At 43.0% G+C, this 9,139-nt stretch overlaps 1 pseudogene; it reads right to left on the bottom strand.

Moving 5' to 3' along the window:
- Positions 1-5,302: 5,302 nt before the first annotated feature.
- On the bottom strand, positions 5,303-8,363 carry LOC125402869 (small ribosomal subunit protein uS5 pseudogene; annotated as a pseudogene).
- Between the last annotated feature and the right edge of the window lie 776 nt (positions 8,364-9,139).

Below are 9,139 nucleotides of genomic sequence, written 5' to 3' on the forward strand. Positions count from 1 at the left end.
AGACATGCTGACGTTTCCCTGCATGCTTCTTGCTAACCACAACTTCCCTTTCCTCTGTAAGTTTTTGTAACAATTATGCAACTTTTAACTTTTTGCTTCCTGTAGAGACAGAGGTTACTGTGAAGAAATATTTATTTTGGATATAAAATATGTAATTGAGGAGGAAACTTGAGATGGGAACTGTGATGGTCAAACCAGAAACTCATTTCAAAGATCAGCGTGAGGATAGCGTGTCCACAGAGCGAAGCCGGTGGACTGTGACATCCAAGGGACCTGGATCTGATGTCAGTTCTTTTCACTGAAGTCATGTGGCAGCCATGTCCTTGTGACAGTCTGGCATCTCCAGGGCTCAATTTCCTCTTCCATGCAGGGATGACATACGTCGTCCTAAGTCATTGCAGGGGATGAGAATGCGAGGGTAGTAAAAGGAATTCTAGGTAATAAAATTCTGACCTGGATCCTGCAGTCACAAATGACAGACAGCTGTTGTTTCTGCTCTATACTTCACTATGGAAAAGTCTTCTCTTTAATCTGATACTTTACAAAACTGAATTCTTGGTTTATGCAGTTGGAATTGTCACTAAATGATCTAATCCTGAATAAGTTACATTATGTCTCTCAGTTTTACTTATAGTTACAAAATGAGTTTGCAAAATGTAAATAAATAAATAAATAAATAAATAAATAAAAAATAGAAGAACTGTGACAGACAATGATCATCTTTATAGGCAGCAGAAAATAATCCATTTAACTCATATCCTAGTTAATGTTGGGAGGGGCTATTTGATTTATATTTCTGAATTGAAGCCCATTATTGAAGGAAGTCAGGGCCAGTACTTGGGTACGGGAGCTGAAACAAAGGCCACGGAGGGCTGCCACCTCCTGGCTTCTCTTATAGCTTGCTCAGACTGCTTTCTTGTAGAACCCAAAACAATCAGCACAGGAGTGGACCCACAAATGGACTTTGCTCTTCCATATCGACCACTAATTAAGAGAATGCCTTACATGCCTGCCTACAGCCTGGTTTTATAAAGGCACTGTCTCAATTGAGATTCTTTCCTCTCTGATAATTCTAGATTGTGTCAAGTTGACATAAAACTATCCAGCACACTCCAGAAACCTGGATCTGAGAAAATAAAAAGTAGGGCTAAGAGAGAGATGCTAACAAGTGCATCACAAAACACCCTGCGAGCATTGTGCAGATGTTTCCTGCCCTCTGCGGGCAATGTGTGAATAACAATCACCCCTTTAAAATATGTTTTGTATAAAAACATCACTGGCCAACAATTCTTTTTATATTAAGAATATTGTCTGTGCTGATTTTCTTTCTCATAGACAAATATCAACTTTCTCACCCCACAAGTAGTCTACATAAGGGACAGTTACCTAGCTATGTTTAACTGTCAACTTAACATAGTCTAGATTTACCTACAAAGGTAGTCTATGGAATGGTCTACTCTGTCCTTTTAAGAGACAAGCCACACTGACTCCCTCCCCTGCCCTGCCACCACCTTCCCACCCCATACCACCATCCACTGAGGCAAGCTGATTTTCAGCTTCCAGTCAGTGTCCATTCTTTTCCCTCTCCCTCGGCAACTTCTGTCTCTCCCTTCTCCCTACTTATCCCCTTCTTCCTTTTGTTTCTATCTATCTATCTCTCTCTCTCTGCTCTTCTCCCCTTTTCCCCTTTCCCCACTATAACCCACTAAATAAATATCCAACCTCACTCTGCATGGCGAGCCTTTCCACGTCTCTGTCTCTCACCTGCCGCAAGCCTCCCTGTCTGGGATCAGTTGCCTTCAGGGATCTATGGCATGGTCTATGAACCCACTGAAGGAACAGCGGCTTTCTGCCTGGTACTGACAGCTCTCCATCTCTCACCTGCCGGGGACTCGCTGCCACGGACTCATTGCCCCTCATGGGCTCCTGCTTCAGACTGGCAGCCTTTGTGGCCCGTCATGGTCTTGAGACCCTCTGTCCGCTGCCTGCCGCCACTTTGGAGACCTGTGGTGTGGTCTCATGGCCCACTGCCCTCTGCAACCACTTGGGGATCCTGTAGCATTTTACTTAAATCATAAGAGTCTAAATTGAGAGCTACTCCGATCAGGCTGGCCTCTGGGCATGTCTTTGGGGATTATCTTAATTTTTAACTGGTGTAGGAGGGCCCAGTCCACTATGGGTGGCATCACTCCCTAGGCATGTAGCCCTCTGCTATAAAAGAAAACTTTCTGGGCATGAGCCTGAGTAAGCCAGCAAGAAATGCCCCCCCAACCCCCATACTTTCAGCCTCTGGTTCCTACCTGAGATTCTGTTCAACTTTACTAGGGATGAACTTTGATCTGAATGTGTAAGCCAGATAAACCCTTTCCTCCCCTAAGGTGTTCTTAGTCAGCCTGTTTTACCACAGCAACAAAGAACAGGTATTGAGGCCAGTGATGCATTTTTAAAAATTTCAAAGAACACCTGGATTGCTAGGCTGGAGGCCTTCTGAGTGCTCTATGGTAAGTGCTGAGCAAGGAGAAGTCTTGACAGAGGTAGCAAACACTCCCATCTGTTTCTCAGACTAGTTCAGCAGGGTGCTCATAGAAATCTATACTCCTCACTTTCTTGTTTATTACCCTGGGCTTAAGTAACCTCAAATTCCAGGGTGCTAAAGCAACAGAGGTCTAGTTCCTATACATAGGATGAGCACTGCTGGTTGACTGCAGATTCTGTCTCCCAAGTCATTTTCATCCTGGCACCCTGCTATAGAGGCAACTGCTAGCAGAGATGTTCTTCTTATGACATAAACCCCTTCAATAACATCATTATTTAAGGTAAATTACAGAGCTGCAGCAAGTGTCAGAGAGCCAACACTTGGGAAAGGAACTGGAAGAAGAGCATGGTAGGTAAGTGCAGAAAATGAAATAGTTCGTCACATGGTATAAACTTTAGTAGATTGCTTAGGACTCTCAGTCCAAGAATGGAGGCTGCAATCTCTGAGGTTTAGACTTGAGTCTGCACAGACGTCAGCTATAATTGCATCACAATCCATCTTTCCCAGAGGTCCCATTCAGCAGGCTCAGGATAACCTAGTGTCAGGTTTTGGGTTTTTGGTTTGTTTTGTGTTGTTGTTGCTTTTAATTGTTCCAGGATGTAGAGCTTTGCTGGAAGAGTTCTGGCCAGTGTCTGTCTCCAAACCTCACTTCATATTCCACAACCCAAGAAGGCCCTTATAACGATACCCTTTTGGATGCCTCCAAGGCATTCTGGCTCCTCGGGGCTGAGCTGAAGAGGAAGATTCTGTATTTTAAGGGCCTCAGATGCTTCTGATATAAACTAGATGAAAAGTGGAGTCACTAAACCATAGCATTCATTTCAGAAGAATTAAAATCTACACTCAAAAAATATTGCTGTTTTAATTTTTTATTTTTCTCAGGGAAGTGGTTTCTTGTCCTGGATTTTAAATATCCATCCCATTCTGTTGAAAATTTAAATAGCTGTTTTTATCTTTTAAATGTTTATTTATTTATTTATTGTATATGTGCGCATGAGCGTGTGATCATAAGCATGAGGTGGCATGTTTGGTAGTCGGAGAACATCTTGCAGGAGTTGATTCTCTCCTGCTACCATGAAAGCTCCAGAGATCATCATCATTTGGCCACAAGTGCCTTACCCACTGAACCGTGCTGTTCACCATAAATGGCTGGTTTTAAATAGGAAGAACTGGCATAAACCTGCTCACAAGGAAGCAATAATGAAGTTGCCTATGCTAGAAGAAGCTGTATACAGAGGAGGAAAAGACAGAGGTGCTTAAAGGAACAACACAACACAGACTACAGCTATTCACAGCAGAAAAGGGAGGCATCCTTTCTGTGACCCAGAATTGCATAATGTGGCATGTATTGGAGGCTTTGGGCATGGTTTATGATTGGGGTAATAAATACTGGATCTGTTCACATGAAGAGTCTAGACTCCAGGAAGACAAGTCACCCAGACTAGAAGTGTAACACAAAAGTCATGCTTTACTTTGTCTAATTCATAGGAATAAGAACTCTAACAATAACCCTAAACCTAACCTTAACTCTCTGGTCTGTATTCTGTCAATTATACTTTAAATAAATGCTGTTTGTAAGTAGCCAGGCAGGGAGTGTAGGTGGAACAACCAGAAAGGAAGTAGAGAACAGGAGAATTCTGGGAAGGAGGAAACCCATTCCTCTGCAGTCCTGTCAAGCCACAGAAGAAGCACGATGTGGTTGTCCCGCTGAAAAATGTACTGAGCCATGTGGCTAATGTAGACAAGAATAATGGGCTAATATACTTTATAAGAGTTAATAATAAGGCTGAGCTAATGGATCAATCAATTTATAGTTAATGTAGACCTCTGTGTGATTTCTTTGGGGCGAAATGATTGTAACAACCAGGCAGGACAGAAAACTCAGACAACAACTTTCTAAACACAAACATAAGTAAAACACATTAATTCTAACTCTAACCCTAATTCCAATACCCTAACCCTAACCCTAACCCTAACCTTAATCCTCTAACCCTAACCTTAACCTAGATGTTGATGTTCTCTATGCCCTCCAAGAAATTTTATCATCAAGGTCACAAGAAAAAAAAGTCAACAGAAACAAAGGGTTAGGGAAGCAATATTTTATTTCTAATCATGCCTCCCAAGTGACAACATAGCTGTGGTATCCCTTCTGCTGTCACAGCCACTGCCATCACTGACAGACCTCCTTCTGCTCCTGTCACTTTGAAGATAATGTTTGGATCTGGAGTAATTGCTGTTTAACACCTACCATGTGTTCACAGCTGTCTCACTCCCACCATGTGTTCACAGCTGTCTCGTTACCACCATGTATTCACAGCTGTCTCACTCCTACCATGTGTTCACAGCTGTCTCGCTACTACTATGTGTTCACAGCTGTCTCACTACCACCATGTGTTCACAGCTGTCTCGCTACCACCATGTGTTCACAGCTGTCTCACTCCTACAATGTGTTCACAGCTGTCTCACTCCTACCATGTGTTCACAGGTGTCTCTGTGTTCACAGCTGTCTCACTCCCACCATGTGTTCACAGCTGTCTCACTCCCACCATGTGTTCACAACTATCTCACTCCCACCATGTGTTCACAGCTGTCTCACATCTACTCTCAACCTGGGGGAAGAGGGAACAGAGATAATGAAGCAGAAAGGAAAATAGAGAGAGATATTAATAAGTACAGAAGTCAAGTTAAGGATTTGACCAAAACAGGGTTTTCTTCTTTTTTCTTTTAACAGACTTAATTCACTTTTATTTTTCTTGTATAAAAACCTTATGTGGTGGCCACAGCTGGAGCCTGGGTCCTCTGAACAGAGACTCTGGTGTGGGTTTTCACAAGATGGTCAGTGAATTCCTGATAAGGGGACTTGGTGAACACAGTCTCTTTTCGGAGGTCGGGGGTCAGGTAGCTGTAGGTCTTAGAGATAGCATCAAAGGTGGCCTTGGCAAAGTTGTCCAGGGTGGCAGTGCAGCCCCTGGCTGATGTGTAGCAGTCATCAATGTCGGCCATCATCAGTAGCTTCTTGGGCACAGGAGCGGAGACTATGCCAGTGCCTCTGCGGGCAGGGATGAGACGCACCAGCACAGAGCCACAGCGGCCTGTCACTCTGCACGGAACAGTGTGGGGCTTGCCAATCTTGTTCCCCCAGTAGCCTCTCCGCACAGGGACAATGGAAAGCTTGGCCAAGATGATGGCCCCTCGGATGGTAGTGGCTAGCTTCTTGGAGCACTTAACACCGAGACCTATGTGACCTCTGTAGTCCCCAATAGCGACGAAAGCCCTGAACCTGGTCCGCTGGCCTGCCTGAGTCTGCTTCTGCACGGGCATGATCTTCAGCACCTCATCCTTTAGGGACGCTCCCAAGAAAAAGTCAATGATCTCGAACTCCTTAATGGGCAGGGAGAACAGGTAGATCTCCTCTAGGGACTTAATTTTCATGTCCTTAACCAGGTGGCCCAGCTTGGTGACGGAAAGCCACTCCTTGTCTTCAGCTTTACCTCCGCGAGCCCCGCGGCCCCTCAGACTGCCATGCTACCGAATCCTCCACGGAAGCCGCGGCCTCCTAATCGTGGGCCCCAGGTTCGATGGGCCCTCCGGCTGCACCGGTGTCATCCGCCATCTGATGTTTTCCAGAAGAAGAAGCCAAAACAAGGTTTTCTAGTGACCTTATTGTATGGATTCGTCCTTGTAGTACGGTTCTATACAGCACATTATAGGGTGAATTCCATAGGTACAGGCTCAACCCCACCTCCTATCGCCACTTGTGACAATCCAAAGTATCCCCAGACATTGCTAAATATCCTTTGAAAGCTTGGAGCTCTGAACTACTCACATAAAGTGCTGCATCAAATAAAAAATGGATCCAAGAGAGTCCAGTATCCAAGGCATGACACCTCTGAAGAGGCCTGAAAATCAGCCTTTGTAGGGACCAGTGACATCCAGGCAACTATTATTTTGTAGGAACCAGTGACATCCAGGCAACTATTATTTTGTAGGAACCAGTGACATCCAGGCAACTATTATTTTGCTGATGAACAAAGCAAAGCCCAGAGATAGCTATCACAAGTGTATGGCTCTAAATTCTTTCAAAATAATCTTAACCAATCTTAAGAAACTGGGCGGGGGGGGGGATAAAATAATTAGTTAAGGATGGAGGGACTGGAACTGGCAGACTAAACAGTGAGGCAGCCTGAATATTAAAAACCCTCTTGTGCTTTACACTGGAATCCAGTTCTGTGGAGTTTATTCTTGGGGGATAATTAACTTAGGCATAGCACTGCCTGCATGATATATTGTACAATAGCAACACAAAACTTGTAGGGATAACTAACCAATGTCTGATTTGACTTAAGGCCTACTCCATGAGATGGAACCCATACCCGATACTGCTTGGTTTACTGTTATGTCCAGATCACAGAGTCCCCCCCCCCAAAACCAACTAGGAGACTGAGTTCTGTATGTAAAAGTTTGCAAATTCAGATTCTGTGTGGGTTGGGTTTTTATAGTAGCAAAGTGGGGATAAGGGATTTCTAAGGTTCAGGACTGCTGATTGGCTGACATTTGTCTAAGAGTGTCCTGGTGAAAAGCAATGAGTATGTGCTGGCAGGTGATCTTATCTACAATGGTTGGAAAGCTAGGAATTTTCTTTGGATGGTCTGTTCCTAGGTGGTGCCTGGGTGGTTTCTGTTTGTGGTCTTTCTTGGAACCAGGTATTACCTTAGGGTAAACTACTAAGACTCAGGCCTCTATTGAGTTTGTCATGGCTGGGTCCTATGATGACCAAGAACCAGAGATTAATAGCCAGAAATCTAGGGTAAAACCAAATATTACTTGTCTGAAAAGAAAAGGAACAGTAAAATGACTTCTAAGGATATTCTGCTGTACTCATAGATCAGCAACTCACTCAGTCATAATCAGAGAAGCTTCCTCCTGCAGAAGATGGACACAAATGCAGAGACCACAACTGAGCAATGTACAGAGACTGAGAAATCTTAGAATACTCATTCCTAAATGTGATGCCACCATCAAATCTCTACCCTCAGAGTTCAGGGAACACTACGCTGTGGGAAAGGAAGTGGAAAGATTGTAAGAGCCATTGGGAATGGAGGACACCAAGGAAACAAGACCTTCTAACACAACAGAGCTAACACATAAGAAGTCACAGAGACCGTCGCAGCACGCACAGGGCCTATACCCGTCTACACCAGATAGGGTTCCAGTGCTGAGATGGAAAGTAGACACAAACCCCCATCCCTAACCTAGAAGTTATCACCAATTGACAACCACTCACAAGGGAAAAAAATTAATTTTCTCCAATGTAGTCTTTCTGGGTATGCAAAACACACTTAAAGGCAGGCCCCATGTTCAATAATAGACAGACAACAAAAATGAACTTAATGGTATTTTTGAAGGGTTTTCTGTTTGTTTGTTTGTTTGTTTGATAATGCTTTGCCTGGGCATTCTTTTACCTTATAGGCTTTTGCTTATATATTATGGTTTCTAATTATATTTTATGAGATTTCTGTGTAGGAGAGAGAGAGAGACTGAGCCTTCATGTTTCTTGTGCTTTTATCTTTGGCTTTTTTTTCTGTTTATTTTGTCCTATTTTGGGTGTTTTATTTTGTTTCCTGACTTTGTGTTTCTAGTAAGAGAGAAAAAGAGTATAGAGTTCGGTAAGTGGAGGTGGGGAAAGGTCTCACAGAAACTGGGGGACAGGAAACTATGATCAAAATACGTTGTATGAAAAATCTATTTTCAACTAAAAAAACAGCAAAGATTCCTGTGACAAGTTGTTATAGACACAAATTATAACATGGGCTTACCATGTGGTCATATCTCTTATCTGTGGTCACATCTGTGCCAACATGTAGCTCAAAAACACACTTTCAAAACGGATTTTAAGTCATCGGTCTTTTTCATCCCTTCCATTCCTCATATGACCTTGGCTCCACACAGTCTACAGTATCTTGACCTGTTGTTAGATTAGAAATATAACTTAATTCTAAAGATCTTAAGAATGAACTTTCTTGATATCAACATGTAGAAGAATGAACATAGGTCCATATCTATCACCATCCACAAAATTCAAGTCCAAATGTATCAAAGACCTCAACACAAACCCAACCACACTGAGCCTCATAGAAGAGAAAGTGAGAAGTACACTTGAACTCACTAAATATAACCCCAGTAGCACAGACACTTAGAGAAACAATTAATAAATGGGACCTCCTGAAACTGGAAAGCTTCTGTAAAGCAAAGGACATGGTCAACAGGACAAAACAGCAGCCTACAGAATGGGAAAAGATCTTCACTAGCCCCACATCTGACAGAGGACTGGTCTCCAAAATATACAAAGAACTCAAGAAATTGATCATCAAAAGAACAAGTAATCCAATAAAAAAAAAATGAGGTACAGACCTAAACAGAGAACTCTCGATAGAGGAATCTAAAATGGCTGAAAGACACTTAAGAAAATGCTCAATATCCTTAGCCATCAGAAAAATGCAAATCAAAACAACTCTGAGATTCCATCTTACACCTATAAGAATGGTCAAGATCATAAACACTGATGACAACTTGTGCTGGAGAGGTTGTGGGGGAAAGGGAACA

Source organism: Myodes glareolus, chromosome 11, assembly GCF_982192425.1.
Source record: "Myodes glareolus chromosome 11, mMyoGla1.1, whole genome shotgun sequence".
NCBI lineage: Eukaryota > Metazoa > Chordata > Mammalia > Rodentia > Cricetidae > Myodes > Myodes glareolus.